At 35.3% G+C, this 20,839-nt stretch overlaps 1 protein-coding gene across 27 annotated transcripts in view; it reads left to right on the forward strand.

The window, feature by feature from the left end:
• The window catches only part of SOX6 (SRY-box transcription factor 6), a 701,188-nt gene that overhangs the window by 129,119 nt on the left and 551,230 nt on the right, over nucleotides 1-20,839 (forward strand). For 26 of the 27 annotated variants that reach the window (XM_071218188.1, XM_071218196.1, XM_071218191.1 and 23 more), the window contains one exon: nucleotides 17,121-17,192. The exons of the other annotated variant lie outside the window; for it this stretch is intronic. The gene's annotated coding sequence lies outside the window, so the exon portion shown is untranslated. The remainder of the gene's footprint in view (nucleotides 1-17,120; nucleotides 17,193-20,839) is intronic. 27 annotated transcript variants of the gene reach the window in all.

Genomic DNA, 20,839 nt, shown 5'->3' on the forward strand with positions numbered 1-20,839 from the left:
ACTTCATTCTGTTTTATGGTTGAATAATATTCCATTGTATGTATATACCACATTTTATTTATCCATTCATTGGTCGATGGACACTTGGGTTGATTCTTTGTTTTGTCAATTGTGAATAATGCTGCTGTGACCATTGGTGTGCAAATATGTGTTTGAGTCCCTGCTTTCATTGCTGTTGGATATATAGCTTGTAGTAAATTGCTGGGCCATATAGTAGTTCTATACTTAGTTTTCTGAGGAACCGCCGGACTGTTTTCCGCAAAGCCTGCACCATTTTATCTTGCCACCAGCAAGGTGTTCCTATTTCTCTGCATCCTCTCTATTACTTGTTATTTTATATTTTTTTTTTCTCAAATGGGTGTGAAATGGTATCTCATAGTGGTCTTGATTTGCATTTCCCAGAAGGCTGATGTTGAGTATCCTTTTTTTCTTTAGGAGGTACTGGGGATTGAACTCAGGAACTTGTACATGCGAAGCAGGTGCTTTACCACTTAAGCTACATCTGCTCCCCTGATGTTGAGCACCTTTTCATGTACTTTCTGGCTATTTGTGTATCTTCTTTGGGTAGAGGTCTTCCCATTTTATAATTGAGTTGTTTGCCTTTTTTTTGTTAAGTTGAAGGATTTCTTTATATATTCTGGATATTAAACCTTTATCAGATATGTGGTTTCCAAATATTTTCTCCCATTGTGTAGGTTATCTTTTTACTTTCATGATAATGTCTTTCGTTGCTTGTGCTTTGGATGTAAATTCTAAAAGACCATTACCTAACATTAGGTTCTGAAGATACATCCCTGTATTTTCTTCTAGGAGTTTGATATATACTCTTATATTTATGTCTTTGGTCCATCTGGAGTTGATTTTTGTATGTATTGTGAGGTAGGGGCCCTCTTTCCTTTTTGCAAATAGAGATTTATTTAACCCACCACCAATTGTTGAAGAGACAATTCTTTTCCAGTTGATAGTCTTTGCCTACTTGCCAAAAATCAGTTGGCTGGAAATGTGAGGATTATTTCTGAGCTCTGAATTAGATTCCTTTGGTCTATATGCCTGTCCTAATGCCAAATACCATGCTGCTTTGATTACTGTGGCTTTGTAATATGTTTCAGGATCAGGAAGTATGAGTCCTCCAAGTTATTCTTCTTTTTCAAGATGGCTTTGTGTATTCAGGGCAATTTCCATATAAATTTGATGCTTGGCTTTTCCATTTCTGCACAAAAAGTTGTTGGAATTTGTATTGAATCTATAAATTGCCTTCATCATATTGACATCTTAATGATTGCAGTCTTCCAATCCATGAATATGGAGTGTCCTTCCATTTATTTAGGTCTTCTTTGATTCTTTTAGCAATATTTTGTGGTTTTATCTGTACAAATGTTTATATTCTTGGTTAGCTTTTCTTCTGGATATTTAATTCTCTTAGTTGCTTTTATGATTGGAATTCTTTTCTTGGTTTCCTCTTCTAATTGTTCATTGTTTGTAAATAGAAAAACTACTGATTTTGGGGTGTTCATCTTGTACCTGACCACTTTGCTGAATTCCTTTATTAGTGCTAGCAGCTTTGTTGTAGATTTTTCAGTATTTTCTGCATGTAGAATCATATCCTCTACAAATAGGGTAAGTCTTACTCCTTCCTTTCCAGTTCATATGCTTTTTAAAATTTCCTTTTCTTGCCTAATTGCTCTGGCAACAACTTCCAGTAAACTGTTGATTAACAGTGGTGAAAGTGGGCATGCTTGTCTTTTCCTGATCTTATAGGGAAAGCTTTCAGTCTTTCCCCATTAGGTAGGATGTTAGCTGTAGGTTTTTCATATATGCCCTTTATCATGTTGAAGAAATTTCCTTCTCTTACTAGTGTTCTATGCGGGGTTTTTTTGTGTGTGAACAATTGTAGCAATTGAAATTTATGTATTTTTTATTTATTTTATTTATTTTCTTTTAATGTTACATTAAAAAAATATGAGGTCCCCATATACTCCCACCCCACCCACCTCACCCTTCCCACATCAACAACCTCTTCCATAATCACGGCACATCCACTGCACCTGGTGAATACATTCTGGAGCACTGCTGCACCATATGGACAGTCAGTCAGTGGGCCACAGCAGGACACACAATGTCCAGCATCCATCCCTGCAACACTACCCAGGACAACTCCAAATCCTGAAAATGTCCCCACACCATATCTCTTCTTCTGTCTCTCTACCATCAGCAGCCACTGTGGCCACCCTCTCCACTTTACTACTACAGTTTCTTCCCTTACTAATCACAATAGTTCCCCAGCAGAACACCAGTAACTCCACTCTAATCCATACTCTATTCCTCCATCCTCTGGACCCTGGGATGGCTATGTCGAGTCCCCCTTTACATCAAGAGGGGGCTTAGATTCCACACAGATGATGGATGCAATTCTCCTGCTGGCAGTTGTAGGTACTCTTGGCTCCCTGGTATGGTGGCTGACCCTCTTCACCTCCCTGTCAGCTGGCCAGGGTTTTTATCAATAAAGTATGCTGTATTTTGTCAAATGCCTTTTATTTGTCTATTTTGATGATCATGTGGTTTTTCCCCCCTTCATTTTGTTAATGTAATATATTACATTAATTGATTTCTTTATGTTGAATCAACCTTGTATACCAGAGATAAATCCCAGAGATAAAGATTATGGTGTATAATTCTTCAATAAGCTGTTGGATTTGGTTTATGATTATTTTGTCCAGGACTTTTGCATCTATATTTGTAAAATATATTGGTCTGTAGTTTTCTTTCCTTGTGGTATCTTTATCTAACTTTGATAGAGGAATAATGTTGGTCTCCCAGAATGAGTTAGGTAGTGTTGTTCAGTTTTCTGGAAGAGTGATCAGAATTGTAGTTAAATCATCTTGTAATGCTTGGTCAAGTTCCCCTGTGACACCATCAGGCTATGGACTTTTCTTTGTTTGGAGGTTTTTGATTATTAATTCAATATCTTTTCTAGTAATTGGTTTGTTAAGATATTATATTTCTTTTTGAGTCAGTATAGGTAGTTTGCGTGTTTATAAGAATTTGTCCATTTCATCTAGGTTATCTAATTTATTGGCATACAGTTGTTCACCGTATCCCCCCCCCTTTTTTTTAAAGATATATTTATTTATTTCTCTCCCCTTCCCCCCTCCCCAACCCTGGTGGTCTGTTCTCTGTGTCCACTTGCTGCGTCTTCTTTGTCCGCTTCTGTTGTTGTCAGCGGCATGGGAATCTGTGTTTCTTTTTGTTGCGTCATCTTGTTTTGTCATTTCTCCGTGTGGGTGGTGCCATTCCTGGGCAGGCTGCACTTTCTTTGGCCCTGGGCAGCTCTCCTTATGGGGCATACTCCTTGCGCATGGGGCTCCCCTATGCGGGGACACCCCTGTGTGGAAGGGCACTCCTTGTGCGTGGGGCTCCCCTACACAGGGGACACCCCTATGTGGGAGACACCCCTGTGTGGCAGGGCACTCCTTGCGTGCATCAGCACCGTGCGTGGGCCAGCTCCACACGGGTCAAGGAGGTCCAGGGTTTGAACTGCGGACTTCGCATGTGGTAGACGGACGCCCTAACCACTGGGCCAAGTCCACCACCGCACAGTATCCTCTTATAGCCCTTTTTATTTCGTCAGGGTCAGTATTAATATCCCCCTTTACATTTCTGATTTTCATAATTTCTGTCCTCTTTCTTTTTTCTTTGTTAGTCTAGCTAAAGTTTCGTTGATTTTATTGGTCCTTTCAGAGAACCAACTTTTGGTTTTGTTGATTCTGTTTTTTTTCTATTTCATTTATCTATGCTTTAACCTCTTTAATTTCATTCCATCTCCTCATTTGGGATTTAGTTTGCTCTTTATATAGTTCTTCCAGTTGTACGGTTAGCGGTCTGATTTGACATCTTTTTTTTTTTAATGTATCATTTAGAGCTATAAATTTGCTGCCTTTGCTGCATTCCATAGGTTTTGGTATGATGTGTTTGCATTTTCATTCTTCTCAAGATATTTCCTAGTATTGTGATTTCTTCTTTGACCATTGGTTGGTTAAAAGTCTGTTGTTTAATTTTCATATATTTGTGAATTTTCCATTTCTCTCTCTCTTATTCACTTCTAGTTTCATTCTGTCGTGGTTGAAAAAATGGCTGCTGCCACTGTTTTCTGGGGCAGGTTTAAACAATTGCTACTGCATCCTGGGTGGGTTGAAATGAGAGCTACCTTTAGAGCTGGGCCCACAGTGATCTGAACTGGCTAATCAAAAGCTGTGGTCAGTGGTCAGCCATGCCCATCTCTGTTTTTTGGGGAAGAGGATTTTTATGTCCCTTTCTATCACCAGAGAGCTAGTCAGGGACTGGACTATGTAGCAGCCTGCTGCAAGAGTGGTGTATGGGTGCCAGTACCACTGTATAGAGAGCAATTTACTGTTCTTTACCACAATTTAACAGCCTCCTTTCCTTGTCCTTCCCTGGATTCTGTGCAGTGTTTTTCTGCTTTCTGAAGTTTCAGAATAGTTATTTTAGACAATTCCACCTGTTTAATAATTATTTTGATGGGAGGACTGAGTCCTGGAGTTCCCTACTCTGCCACGTTTCTACAATCCTTTACATATGCTTCTTTAACCCTTTTCCCCCAGTAACAGTAGGTTGTGGATGACTTTCTTGCTGATATATATGGATATTTGCCACAATTTTAAAGCATTTATTGTACTCTATTTTGTGGTTATAACCTAATTTATTCATTCATTTTTTAAAAAAAGATTTATTTCTCTCCTCTTCACCCCCACCCCGGTTGTCTGTTCTCTGTGTCTATTTGCTGCATCTTCTTTGTCCGCTTCTGTTGTTGTGAGCGGCACGGGAATCTGTGTCTCTTTTTGCTGAGTCATCTCTCCGTGTGGGTGGCGCCATTCCTGGGCAGGCTGCACTTTCTTTCGCGCTGGGCGGCTCTCCTTACGGGGCGCACTCCTTGCGCTTGGGGCTCCCTTGCGCTTGGGGCTCCCCTCCGCTTGGGGCTCCCCTCCGCGGGGGACACCCCTGCGTGGCATGGCACTCCTTGCGCGCATCAGCACTGCGCATGGGCCAGCTCCACACGGGTCAAGGAGGCCCGGGGTTTGAACCACGGACCTCCCATGTGGTAGACCGACGCCCTAACCACTGGTCCAAGTCCACCGCCTTTGTTTATTCATTGCAATATTGGTGGACCTTAGACCTTCGGTTGTTTCTAGTTACTTGCTATTAAAAACACTTAAATGTAAAATTTCATTCATGTCCTTTATACACTTGTTCAAACATTTTTTTAGGATAAAATAAATGTATAATTTTTGTATAAAAGGATATGTACGTTTAACATTTTGATCTATTGATGATCTATACTTTTCCCTTTACTTTTCCATATTTTGCCACGGGTAATATAGGGAATGCAGAATTGTTAAATTGCCCTTCAAAAAGGCTTTATTACTTTACATTCTCATGTGAATGAGAATGTCCATATCTATACTCATGAACATTAAATATTAACCATATTATAATTCTTTGCCAGACTGTTAAATCATTGTATTGAAATACATTTTGTTGTTACTTAGCATTTAAAAATAATTGATATTGAACATATTTTTCTGCTAATTTGCTTTTGAATTTTCTCATTTTTAAGTATCTGTTTATCTTCATAGCCTATTTTTGTTTTCCCTTATTATTTATTATACCTCCTAATATTCTCTTTTGCCAGACTATATTACAAATATTTTTCCAGTTTGTAGTTTGTGTTTTAACATTGTAAATGGTCATTTTTTCAAACAAAATTTAAAAAAATATAATATAGCCAACCCTGTTAGCCTTTTCCTTGTTTAAATGTTATGCTTAGGAAGATTTTACAATTAGTTGTTTATGTATTCTTTAAGATTGTTAGTTTTTATTTTTTACGTAAAACCCATCTGGAATTAATGTTGGTGTGAAGTGTAAGGTAGGGTCAGCATTATTTTTTTTTCAAATGTCTACCCATTCCCTATACCATTTATTGATTGGTTTATCTTTTCTCCCTTTACTTGAAGTGCTACTTATATCATAAACTAAATTATCCTGTAAACTTGAATCTATTTCTAATGCCCATTGATCTGCCTGTTTATTCCTATGTCAATAATATACTGTTTTAATTTTTGTATTTTTAAACCTAAAATTTACTTATATTACTTCATTTTTGGAAACCAATCTTGTATACTAAATTTTTGAAATCAACTCAAATTTAAATTATTTATGCATAAAATGTCATCCTTTAGTATATATATTTTTAATTTTTTAAGTTTATATATTGTATATGTTGTTTATGTGGTAGAATATTTTTATTTTCCTTTTTTAGAAGAAGACTCTGGTAAAATTATTCTTAAACCTACCCTAGGTAGAAGATGCAGGAAGAAGGCTTTGAATTATATGTTGACATGTAGGCTTGGCATAGTGATTTTCCCAGAGAACTGTGCTGTTTGAAGACAGGGTAGGTTCAGTTCACAGAGATAGTGGGATTTAAAACCTCTTACATGGGCTCTTTCAGCTAAGAACCAATGGGTGTTGAAAAGTCTAAAGTCAGAACTACTAAGAAATGCTACATAAATGAAACATGGAAAGTGCACTAGGTTTGTTTGAAACCAGAAATTCTGAATTTGAATGCCAATTTACTACTGCTTTTGAGAATATTTAATCCCACTGAGATTCAGTTTTCTCATTTATAAGACTAGCATAGTAATCCCTTCTTCACAAAATAACTGGAAATTCAGTGAGAAATTACGTATGAACTGAGCAATAGCTTGGCCTATAGTAGTTGCTTAATAATTTAGTTTCTTTTTTTTTTTAAATGGTGAATTCTGCAGAGCCATGGTTGATGGGGATGGAATTTGGAGCAGGGACTTGAATATCATATCTCTTTGCATTTCCTCTATTTCCTAGTTTTAAAAAGGCATTTTTTTTTTAAACCCAGTGCTGGTATGGGAGAAATGAGGTAGGAAAGAAGAATTATGTAGTGTGAAGCATGTTTTTTTCCTACACAAACACACACACACACACACACATTATAAACACAGTTTCATCTCATTTAATAGGGGGACAGGAAAAGAAATAGTGAAATAAGAAAAATAAAGGAATTGGTGGTTGCTTGGGGGTGGGAGAGATAGGAAGGTTCTGGCATTGGGGAAATGTATTTATAAATCAGGGCATTTAACCTGTTTAACCTGTATCTTGTCAAATGAGTTAAGTGTTAGAGCAAATTAGCAAACTTAACATTCATTTTATGAGAGACTTGAATGCAGTGATTCCTGTTTTACAGATGAAGTAAATGAGAGACAATTTCTTCATAGAATGGTGCTAGGTCCAGTAATTGGAAATTTTGCCTTGAAATCTCTGTGATCAACTTCTCAAGTGACCCTAAATGAGTATCTGTTTCCTTGTCTATAAAACTGGACTCATTTCATCCTGCTATCCCTCATACTTTTTACTTAGGCAATGAGTCAATCTGTGAGGGGGGCCACAGCCTGGGCTTTAAAATGAAAAAAAAATTTTTTTTAAAGATTTATTTTATTTATTTATACCCTCCCACCCCCCCAGTTGTTTGCACTTGCTGTGTCTGTTCGTTGTGTGCTTGTCTTCCTTTTAGGAGGCACTGGGAACTAAACCCAGGACTGCCCATGTGGGAGGGCGGTGCCGAATTGCTTAAGCCACCTCCACTCCCTGATTTGTTGGGTCTCATTATGTTTTCCTCCTTGTTTCTCCTTTGCATCATCTTGTTGTGTCAGCTCACTGTGCCAACCCGTTGTGTCATCTTGCTGTCTTGCCCCTCTTCTCAGGAGGGACTGGGAATCAAACTCAGATCCTCTCATGTGGTAGGCAGGAGCACAATCACTTGAGCCACATCCATTTCCCTATAGTGAAAATTTTAAATTATGCAGAAGGCATAGGAAAAAGATGAGTAGGATCTCTCCGTATGATTTTCTTTGTTTCTGTGTTTTTGAAAATGAGCAGAAGACTTAATCAAGGCTGGGAGGGATTAATCTATAAATACAACTGAGCTCCAGTATGTGTGTAGTGTTTAGTTACTGCGTGTGATGATATGGTAGCCTTGCCAAGAACATTGCTCTAGGGCAGGGGTTCTTAACCAGGGGTCCATAAGCTTGAACTGAAATTAAAAAAACATTATTCTTGTGGGGCCATGTTGGTGTGGGTGTGATAGATTTATTTAAAAATACACAGTATAGTGTGGATTTAGTAAGGGGTCCATAGTTTTCACCTGGCTTACAAAGCATCTGTGGAACAATTAAGGTTAAGGTCCCAGGGTCTAGGGTCACATACCTTCAAGGCATTTTTTTAAAAGTGGTGCTAAACTGCTACCAGGTGATCTGTGTTAGTTTTGTCCTGGAAAATTTCAGCTGAGTCTCACAGAAAAAGGGAAATGCATTTATAGAAGGGATACCTAATCTAGGAAGCATTTGCATGTTTGTAATCCTCACAGTAATCTTGGGAGATAAGTGTTATTATCCCAATTTCTATGCATATTCTTTTTTTCACAAAATGAGATTTTATAGTTTTATAATCTTTTTTTTTTCCCCACCTAATCTTATTTCACACAATTCTGTAATTGTTTGTCTCCTATGCAAGGCTGTGAACTCCTTGAGGACACAAACTCTATTCTGGTAATTCCAGTGCTTCACACATTGCCTGGCACAAAGCTGACATTCATTAAATAATGAGTAACTATGATTTACTCTAGGAATTAGGACTCGTAGATAATTAATTGTCACCAAGTTTTTATTTTTCTCTTCCTTTTTTTTTTTTAGCATCTCTCCCCCTTTCAATTTCTATCATGAATTGAGAAATGCTTAAAAAATATAAAGTGCCACACACACGCTTTGTATCAAGTTCAGACCATGTTGATTCTACATTCACATAAATTGTTCTGGTCTGCATTCAGTGGATAATGCAGCTGTTATTTTTATAGTCATCCAAGTAAATATTTGTACAACAGGCAGTGTCAACTCATCTACGCAACTTGGTTTTATTTGCCTGATACTTTAAATTACAGAACCCCATTACCAGAGTCATTATATGTAGTTAAGAGGGAGTGGTACTGAGTGATAACTGCCAGCTTTTTGTTTGATGCTGGTCAAGTGGCCTTGCTGCCTCATGTTGTGTTTATGAAGGATATGGTATTTTTTTGTAGTTAAAATCTCAAAATACAAGAGTTTTGGGGGTTAAAGCATATGGTGATTCTATAAATAGCTTTAGGAGTTTGTGTCCATATTTTGGTCTTGATTTATAGTGATAAGCCACCTTTGTAAAGTGGTATAAAGTGGCAGACATGCTGTCTTCTAAATTATCTCATTCATTTTTTCTGTAGACACTATTTTTATACTGACCATCCTTGCTCACAGATAGCTCTTCTTGAGAATTGTTATTTCAGGAGAGCAGTGTAGTGTTAGCAGTTGTGAACACTTATAAAACCTATACAGTTCTAGCTCTGATTTAATATTCAGCTACACATGTTGGCAGAGTTGAACAGGTGGGCATAGGAAATGCAACATTAATTTCTCCTCTCCTGATCTAGAAATAACCTTAACCCTGACCATCTATGACATACTCAAGTAGGCTTACAAATTTTACATTGAAGTGTAAGAGTATACTTCATAGTGGGTGTAGATAAAATATGAAATTGTAGAATCTTAGAATTGGTAGGGACTTCAGAGGAGAAATGGTATAGCAGTTCTATGGACAATTGCCAAGCTGGCAATCACCTGAGGGGTTTTGTTTGTTTGTTTGTTTTTGACATAGAAACACCTGGTCTCACTCAAGATGTTTTTGGTTTAATAGGTCTAGGGTAGGGCCCAGAAAGCTGAATTTTATCAAGGCTTTCTAGGTGATTATTTAATCAACTGAGTTTTGGTAGACATTTCAACTAAGTTTATTCTTTCTACACATCTCTGGTAAAAAGTCATCCAGCCTTAACTTTGACAATTCTAGCAACAGATCTCTATTTTTGGATGCAACTTATTTCATTGCTTAAAGAGTTGTTTTGGACTGAGCTAATCCATCACCTTGTAATTTCTACCCATTAATATTTGTTAACTTTCGTTGAGGATGTACCATAGTATGCCTACTGTTCTTTGTTGCTTTGCAAAATATTAAACTAGATAGTTTTCTTAGCTACAAAATGGAGTATCGGACTAGATCAGCAGTTATCAAAATGTGATCTGTGGACTCCTGGGTATCCCTGAGTCCCTTTCAGTGGGTCTGCAAAGTCAGAATTATTTTCGTAATAATATTAAGATGTCATTTGCTTTTTTCACTATTGACATTTGGGTAAACTTGCTGGTGTCTTAGCACAAATCAGGGCTGTGGCACTAAACTGTATTAGCTGTCATTGAATTCTTTGTCATCACATATTCTTAGTTAAAAAAAAAAGCAGTTTCACTTAAGTATGTTGTGGATGAAGTGGATGAAGTATGTTGTGGATGAAATTATTTTCTTAATTCTTGACTCCTGAGCATGCTTTTTAAAATATACTGTTTGATGAAATGGGCAGTGCGCATAAAATATTTATGCTATATACCAAAGTGCATTAGTTGTTTTGAGGAAAATCACTTGGGCAACTGCTTGAGTTGCAAACTTAACTGCTTTTTTTATGGAACACTATTTTTACTTGAAAGAATGACTGACAAACAATGATTATTCAGACTTGGATACTTGGCAGACACATTCCCAGAAAGGAACAAAATAGCCTGCCATTTCAAGAAAAGTAACTGACACTATTTATTGTCAATAGTAACATTTGAACTTTCAAAAGAAAATTAACAGTTTGGAAAACTTGTACTTTTAAACACCTTGTCACCACCATGAGTATGATAGCTTCCCAGTATTTAACAGCTTTTATGATAAGGTTGATGATGATATTAAAAAATTTGATTTTTAAAAAATATTTTATAATTAACATGTCAATATTTTGAAGATCTCATAGCTCCATGAACCATTCTTTTTCAAAAATGAACCAATGCATCATGTTACAAAATCTTGTACGTATAAGAGATCCATTTAAAGACCAGGAATTTTTAAAGTAATAGAAGGCAAAAAGTTTGTTGATGTGTAGGTTTTAGATTCCATGTATATAGTAACCTTTGAGAAATTATTTTTTGTCAAATTTTAATTTAGTATCAAAGAAGAATAGCCACAATTATCTGAAAAGGGTGTTAAAACACTCTGCCTCTTTCCAACTACATATCTATTTGAAGATGAATATTTTTCACATAATTCCACCAAATCACCATATCATGATAGATTGAATGATGGAGCATATATGAGAATCCAACTATCTTCTATTATGCCAGCCATTTAGAGTTTTTATTGTAAAACAATGCCAATCTTCTCTAACTTTTTTGTTTTGTAAAATATGCTTGTATTTAATAAACCATGTAATATGCTTATTGTTGTTATTTTATATGCACTAATAACTAAGATTTTTCTGTTTTAGTTTCAAATATGGTAAATATTGATCAATGTAATCCACATAAAAATAGTTCTTTGGGACTTTCGATTATTTTTAGTAGTGTAAAGGAATCCTGAGACCAAAGAGAGAACCGCTGGACTAGATGATCTCTAAAGTTCATTCCAACGAATCATCTTTAGAACATTCAGTCATTCTAAAGTAACATTCCCGTAAAGTTTCTTAGCCATTCTCCAAGTGCTTGTCAATAACCCTTCTGAAGTGTGACTCTCAATACCAAAAAAATAGTGAAGATATAGTTTCAGTAGCGTAGAGTACAAGAAGAGACTACTAGGAGTAGGCTTCAAAAACAACTGTCTTTGGAGCAGATGTGGCTTGAGAAGTTGAGCACCTGCCTCCCACATGGGAGGTCCCAGTTCAGTTCCTGGTGCTTCCTGAAAAAACAAAAACAAACAACAAGCAAAACAAATGAAAAACTAACTTAGGGAAGTCCATGTGGCTCAGTGGTTGACTGCAGGTTTCCTACATATGAGGTCCTGCTTTTAATCCCCAGCACCCAGTACCTCAAAAAATAAAATGAAACACCCAGCTATCTTGCAGAACGGGTTTAGCTAAGTGGTTAGGCACCTGCTTCACACGTTCAAGGAACCAGGTGCAATTCCTGGTACCCCCTAAAAAAAACAACAGCAAAACAACTATCTTAGGAGGTTTTTAAGAATAGGGGAGATTTCTGTTTCTTTGAAGTAGGTTCTTCTTCTAGGAAATCAAGGTTTTAGAGTAGGTAGCATCTTAAGTTGTCTCTTTTTGTTACATTTCAAAATTACTCTTACCTCTTTCCTTAAAAGGTATAAATACCAATTACTAAACCCTCATTTTGTCTTCACTTAATTATTAGCAGTTGCCTATTTTGGGGGGCATTAACTTGGTATTTCTTTGAAACTTGAATTTCACATTTCATTTTTAATAGTTAATTCAGATTCTGCATAATTTAATTATTACAGAGAAGAGGAATGCTAAGAATTATGGATTTTCAGAAACATGTCTTTAGTAGAGATATAACCAGCAAAAGTGATATTAATTATAGGTTGTTGTTTTTTTCCCCCAGTTAATGAAGCTTTTGGGAGGAGGGGATAGTAATTTTAATGCAAAATCACATCTCCAGGAAAACCCATTTGGATTTGCATATGGGATGCTTTTTAATGCTTCTCTAAATTTTACTCTTGATTTATAAAGGGCCAGATGTTAATAGCTTTCCAAAAGTTAGTTGAGAAAATAAATGCTGTGAAGCAAGTTGTTTCAATTTGGTGACTCACTATGTATATTTTTATTAAATCAATCAATAAATTTTAAAAAGTTATTTAATTCTCGATTTGAGTTTCAGACATGTGATGCTGTAATTTAATGTAAAGGGTAAAGGTGAAACTTTTGTGTACTTTTTGAAGCACTTCAGTGCTTTAAAAGAATACCCTAGAATCATTGATTCTCATGATTGAAAGGTCATCTAATACAACCACTCATTTGATTCTTGAACTTTTTTTGCTAAATCAAATTAAGAGAGAGAGAGATAAAAGAAAAAAAAAAGAAAAAAGAAATGGGTATGGTTTAAAGGCAGAGCTTTAAGGAGGATTAAAAAATTTAACATGAAAGCTTTTAAGTGTAATTATAAGGGAAGGTGTCAGGCAGTGTTTTTATTTGCTGTTTACCTTTGATACATTATATATTTTTTTCCTAAAGATTTATTTTATTTATTTCTCTCCCCTTCCCCCCTGTTGTCTGCTCTCTGTGTCCATTCACTGTGTGTTCTTTTGTGCTGATTGCCTTATCTGGCAGCACAGGGAAACTGCGTCTCTTTTTTGTTGCATCATCTTCCCGCATCAGCTCTCCGTGTGTGCAGTGCCACTCCTGGGTGGGCTGTGCTTTTTTCACACGGGGCGGCTCTCCTTGCGGGAAGCACTCCTTGCACATGGGGCACCCATAAGCTGGGGTGCCTCTGAGTGGCACGGCACTCTCTGCTCATGGCAGCACTGCGCATGGGCCAGCTTACCACATGGGTTAGGAGGGCCTGCGGATTGAACCCTGGACCCTCCATATGGTAGATGGATGCTCTGTCAGTTGAGCCACGTCAGCTTCCCAGATTATGTATTTTATTATGTATTTTAGGTAGAGTAGGGCATGCTTTTGTGAAAATGTTTATGGTTTCTTCATTTGCTGTCAAGATACTTGTTTGAATTTGCCCTGTAAGACACTATTAATACTTGACTTTTGCTGCCGGACAAGTAACAAGTTACCTTAGATTTAGGTGACTTTTGAATGTTTTGTAAATGATACACTCAATTTTAGAAATAGCTTTATTATTTGGGGACAAATTATGTATGTTAAATATAAAAATTCTAAATTACACCCACCCATAAGACTAAGAAAGTAAAAATAAACCTATATTCCACTGCCTGTGGTTAACACTTTTGTTAAATTGTACTTCTCTTTATATTTGTGTATATAATACATACACATTTAATTTTCTATAGATTGGTTCATGTTATATGTACTATTTTTTATTCAACAATATATTGTGGCAATTATGTCAAATATAGATTTATATTATTATTTTTAGTGGTTACAGGGTAGTATTATATATATGTATGATCAATTACTTATCCAGTCAGTAGCTTATTTCCAATTTTTTGTTATTATAAAAATGCTGTAAGGAATATTATCATATGTATGTCTTTTAACAGTTTTGTGATTAGTTCCTTAGGATAATTCTTGGAAGTAGCATTGCAGACTCAGAAGGCATTAACATTAAACATTTTAACATACACCTTCAAATTGCTGTTCAGAAAAGTTGTACCCAATTTATAATCCCATCAACAGCTTGCTTTCCCAAACCCTCACCACTACTATCTTTTGTCTAGTTTATAAAATATTTTTCTAATATTGTAGGTGAAAATGATATTGTGTTTTTATTTTCATTTCTTTTCTTATTACTAAGATTATACATATATAATGTAATTGGACATATGTATTTCTTCATTTGTATATTTCCTCTTTTTCTACTTTGTCCACTTTTATATGGAAGTGTTTGTAGCGATATGCCTTTTATTTAGTAACTTCAGGGTGGTGACCAAATAGTGTGGAGCATGTCACCACCGTGGTCAGATATAATAGCGTGTGGATCCGGTTGGGTTATTGTTTGGAAGCCTTGAGAGGAAAGGTCACGTCATGTTTATCTTTGTATTCTCACTTTCTAGTGCAATCCTAACCCACAGTCACTACTCGCTGCAAGAGTAAATGAATGAACAAATGAAGAAATGGGATAATCCATGGATTTGTTTTGCTAAATAGACTCATTTTCTAGAGTAGATTGTGATTTGCTTTAGCATTTTCCTTCTGTGTCTTCTCAGGAGCCTTCAGGATCAATGTATTTGCTTTTAATTTTGAAGCTGTCTTCCTCAGCCTTAACTTTTCTGTTTCTTACATAAAGTAGCTTACTTCAAGTTGTGGGTGTATTAATTCTTAACTCTTTGCTCATCATGAAACATTGCTTTATTTATAATTTCTCTGCTTAAGGATGTATGCATTAAATTCTTGTATCTCTCTTTTAGTAATGAACTCTGTGATCTTAGGAACTTGTTTAATCATTTGCTCCAAAGTATACCTTCAGTTGATAATGAGATTCAGAGTTGCTTTTAACATAAGTAACAAAGATGGCATTGACATAACAAATGGGATTGAATGGCTTTATATTGGTGTATATTAAAATATCATTTGCCTTAAATATCAGAACCAGATGTTCTAAATTAAAGATATCTCCAGAATTAGGTATCTGAAATCCTATTGAAATTCCAATTGATGATTGGAAAAAATAAATATATGCCAGTGAATTTTCTTTTTTTCCACATTGTTTAAATGCAAATGAAGGAATGGAATATATCATGTATATTGCATACTTCCAATTTATGCTTTTCAGAAAATATTCTTCAGAAAGACAAGTTATGATTAAAAAAATGGATAAATGCTTAAAAATACTTTTGATGCTTCCATAGTTTTTGAATATATAATCTTTTGCTATAGAAAATGTCTGTGGGGAACTTCTTTACAAAGAATTATAATTTAAAACTCAGGGCAGAATAAATGTGAGAATAGTTTATATTAGAACCAGTGCTCTTTATTGATTTTGAATAGTATGCATAGTGTGCCCAGGTAGTTTTGTGTGGTACCCCAGGTAAACTTGTTTTCCTGGAACCCAAACTATCAGAAAGCCATGGGGAGAAAATTGGATGTAAGATCAAAAATTAGTGATGAAGTTATTGCTCTGGTCAAACTCTCCTTTGCTTCTAACACACATGGAAACAGAATTCCTGGAAACAGGTCAAACTGGAGTGGAAAAGGCCTGAGGCATCATTCTCTACAAAGAGAAGAAAGCCTGGTGAAGGGATCTAATGAGTGTATTAGACATACATACTTAAAGTTGTCCAAACGCCCCGGCTTTTATTCTCAATCTTAACTAGAAAATAGAATAAATCATCTGAGTCATTTAGGCAAAAACCTAATTTAAGGGTTGGGCAAGGGCTGAATTAGATATTTATTTTATATCTCAGTTTAATTTCAGATACTGATTCCTGGTATATTAATATATAGCTATTTGAGCTGTAATCACATAGTTGAGTAGTGGTTCTTTCAAATGATGATGATCAAGATTAATTTTTTTCAGAATGAATTTTATTTAAATCTAGTTAGCTCTAACTAATCTAGATGTGTACTTGCTGTATTTTAAAACATGCATAGTGAGTCAGACCAATCCTCAGAGCCTTGGAAAGTTTATCACCTAAATTAGGAGTCTAAACTTCATTATTATTTTCAGTTGAACACTATCCATAACCATCCTCACATTTTGGAAATAATACAGCCTCTGCAACAAAGTTTCTTTGTTTTCATGGGACCAAAGATGCACTGTATTTAGACCAAACAATAAAAATAAACTCCCAAACTAGCTTCTAATGCATGGGGGGTTCTGGAGAGAGGAAATCATAGATATTTAGAGGCATGAAGTGACTCATTGTGCTAGTTAAAACTTTTTATAAGGCTAGCTTTGTGTGTATGAGTTGCATCTGTTACCTCTTCACCTAGAACCAAAGTTTTTGTAAGTGAAAGAATTTTGGGTTGAATTGTGGTTTATATAGAATGTATTGTGTGTAGCTTAAGCTTCTAAATGGGTTGCATACCTTAGGTAGAACAAAAACTATCCTTTCCTATTTCATTTATTCTATCTACAGGCTATTCCTGTTGAACACACCTAAGATATTCTCTCTGAAGCAAATTTACTTGACTTACAGATATAAATTAAATATGATTCTCAAATGTAACTTGTCAGCCTTTATGTTTTTTAATTTTTCCCTTGTGCTTCTACTTATTCATACATTTAAACAGCTACATTACTACTGACAACTTTTTTTTTAAGCCATCATGGATAGATATGTTATATTCCTAGAGGTAGAGCAATGAAATAATTGTTTCTTTTGATATTATCTTTGAAAGAATTGTTGGAGTAGATGGGGACAATGGTTTGAGTTGAAAATAGTGTAATTTAAAGACAGAACACATATTTCTTTAATAAAGATAAATAAATTTATTTATCCTTTTTCATTTTGTTTTCTGTGTAAATTTTCAGGTCACTTTCATGAATTCAAAGGCTATTTACCAGTGATTTCTGGGAGCTGGGGCTGATTTTTTGAGCGTATTTGTAAGTACTGGTTTATTTACTGTTCTCATTGAGTAAAGAAGCAGTTACGGTTTAAACAAGTTCTTTTTGAGTGTGATTGTTTATTAGTTTTTCATAAGTACTTTACTTAATCTCTTGTAAGTATTTTGGGGAGTAAAAGTAAATTCATAGTTCTTGCACTTCAGATAAAATTTCTTTTTAGTTGGGAAGAGTATTAAGAAACAGCTGGTGAAAAAAAATTCAGTCTGTTGTGATTTCCAGTGAACCGACCCAAAGGTGGGGTCCAGTACAGTAACCTGAAAGAATAAATAATATTTTACTCTCAGGGTTGGGGCTCAGCTGTAGGAATGGGTTACCTTAAAGGGTCTGGTCTATATACACATGGATAATTTACCATAACTTCTTACATTCTTCTTTTGTCTGGACTTGAAAAGTGCTATTTGCCTGTGCTCATAGAAAATATGTGAGATGATACAGAATTAAAAGAACTGTCAATACATGAGGAGATTATATGCTAAGGAATGAAAGACTCATTTAGTGAATGCGTAGTGTATATCACAATCATGATACTTCTGCCTTCTTCACTATCCCCAAAACACTATTAGATTTTTAAATGATATTTTGGAAAATAAAGGTACTTTTTCTTAGGCAAGGAGGTAAAGTTCAGGAAAAAAATATGATAAGACCTTTAATGCTCTATTAAAGTACTTTAATTGATATATGTTTATTAATATAGAAATAGTTTAGAGTATGTGGCAAATATTTGAAAAAGTCTGCATGTATATAGCTCATATTTAGGTAATGTGGTTTAAAATACATTTGTATGTATACCTTGTTACAAATTATTGGCATTGAAGGGGCTCTTTTATATTGATATCAGCAAAGAAATAGAAAACTTTTCCTCTGTGAGTGTCCTCCTACAAGGAAGTTTTAGTGAACTTACATCTAGGAAAGTATTTGAGAAAAATAATGATATAAACTGGAGTGTAAGTGACTTAGTGTTTAAGCAGAAAGCAGTGCAAAGGTATTCAAAACCAGTTTTACCCTTTTGTAGTAGTAGTATAGATTAGGTCAGGCAATTTGAAGCAATTAAAAAAATAGATGTGCGTGATTAATAGAGTTTAATACATTTTGTGTATTTTAATACTTTAAGAATTAGTAAGAGTCCAAAGTTATTTTTATGAAACTATCAATTTACATTTTATTTTTTGAAGACTTAATTGTAACGTAAAGCTGAAAGTTGTCTAAACTGTGCGGTTCATTTGGATTGAAAATAAGCTTTTAATTTGTATAAGGTATTATGATGAAGATTAGGGGGCAAAGAAGATGGGGAAGTAAATGTAAAGTCTCTTTGAAGGGATATTCGTGTAAATAGATTATATTAAGGATCTGAGCTTGTCCTTCAGAAATCTGAGTGAAGGGAAATAATTCTGAGCGGTCCAAATCTTATGTTGGTTGTTCTTAGTTATTTCTTTCACCTCCTTTCTTCTTTCCCTCATAGCATTCAATCATCCCCTTTAGTAAGTAAGTTTTTAGGATGATTATAATTTTTAAGTGACAAATGGAAGACAATTACCAGCATTTAAACCAAGAAGGCCTTCATTCAAATACTAATGTTTACATTTCTCATCACCCAAAAGCTCTATTTTCTGAATTATTTACTTCTTTCCTCCCAAGAAGACACACATAACTCAAGTTGAATGGAGGTGATCCAATAAGCTGAGATTATTCTCATGATTTAGTAGAAGGAGAGGGGCATTGAATAGTTTTCATGTGGTTATTCCTGGAATTTAAATAAAATAAACCTCTAGTCAGTTTTTGTTTGGTTTTAAGTAGGCAGAAGGTATATCATTCATATAGGCCTAAAGCAGCTACTCCGATACTAAGACTTTCTATTGGCTAGTTTAAGGCATTGACTGTTGTTCCTTTGATCAGTTGTTCATTAGAGATATCTCCAGTCTACAAAATCTTCTTATTAAAAAAAAGTAACAGGATACTCTGACTAGTATAAATCAGATGAAATAAGCATTGTATCTGGAAGATTTGAGTTCCTACTTCTTTCAATTGTTGCAGGAAGTGTCCACCACTTATACTGAATGATGAAGCAGCTAAAACAATAGAAATATTTGATCTAGTCTGAGCTAAGAACAAGCAGTTGGGGTCAGTGACAGTGGCTTATTTTAGAAACCTTAATCCATGTCCTGGAACTTCTTCTTTGCCACATGATCTAAGGTGGTAAGTTATACTTGATGGCCTTGGGAAGGTTCTTTAGTAAGGTGTGCAAGAGCTGGTCTGTGAGATAAGGAAGGTGGGATATTATTTCACACATCCATAATGAATGGGCCACACCAACGGTGTGTGAGAACTGATTGGAATCTTACCTCCTCACGTCTATTAGGCAGGTCAGAAGAGGAAAATTCTGTGAAGGAAAACTGTTATCTTTTCAGAGCCTGCATCTTATTATAGTTTTTCTTTTCCCTCTTTAAAAAATTAAAACTACTTTTCTCTTTCTTCAAAGTAGGCACTGTATAAAAAGAACTTCTTTTGCATGTTAATATTCTCTACTTTAATTTTGATCTTTAGTTAAAAATTAATTATGTAATTCTGATCATTCAATTTTACCAGGGGATTAAATTATTGGTTAAGGGAAAAAAACATAGTTCATTAGATAACCTTTTTTCAGGTTACCCAAGCTTTTTAATTTGATAGTTAATTCTCTTTTATAACATTATATCTCTGTTCATGGTCTCTAGTAGCAACATTTTTCCTAGGTCTCTGCCAAGTATTTTATTGTCTGATATAAAAAGTGATTACTGCTTAACCCCCAGGCTTTAGGCAATAGTAAAAACATCTCTAAATTGGTATAACACTTGATTTTGTAGACATTAAATTGACTGAATTTCATACAAATTCTGCAATGAGTAGGAATTTCCTTCATTTTTCTGTAATGGCAGGACTCAAACTTAGGGATTTCAGTGTACATTCAGTGCTCTTTCTGTGACACCAAGCTGTCCTCTCTCAGAGAGAATTTTAGCTCTCTTTCTGTGTCGTTTTGATCACTATTTCCATCTTCACTTTGTGCTGTACAAATAATTTTGAAAAGTTGAGATTCAGTCAGGGAGATTGTAGAGAGCCCTGTGCCACTTCATTTCCTCATGTTCCTAGACTATTTGCTACTCCCTAATATTTTCCTATCCCTCTATTCCAAAACTGCTACATGTCATGCTTCAGCTGAAACTTTTTAAATTGCCTGGATTTTTAGGAAACAAATAAAAAGAACCACAAATTAATTTCTTTGTGGTATTTTAAAATGTTACGGGATCTTTACAAATTAAGTAGAGCCCAGACCAAAGCTCCCTTAGAGAGAATATCTGTAATTTTAAAGACAAGTAGGTCTAAGTGCATTATCTTTAAAAAATATTATTCCAGGCTAATCTTGACATAGAGCAAGTAAATAAAAAAGATGAGCTGTGAAAATCCACAAATAGGGCTTGAATGCCATTTTCCATGACAACGGGAGCTGCCCCATGAAAGTATTAATGCTGGGAATGTAAGGAATTTAAATTTGTGCCTTCTCAGTTTTACAGTTGTGTGCTCATGTTAATTAGAGATATACTGACATTTGAAGTATCTACATTAATACACACAGCTCCTATACATGTGTGAAC

This window comes from Dasypus novemcinctus, chromosome 10 (genome assembly GCF_030445035.2).
Source record: "Dasypus novemcinctus isolate mDasNov1 chromosome 10, mDasNov1.1.hap2, whole genome shotgun sequence".
Taxonomy (NCBI): Eukaryota; Metazoa; Chordata; class Mammalia; order Cingulata; family Dasypodidae; genus Dasypus; species Dasypus novemcinctus.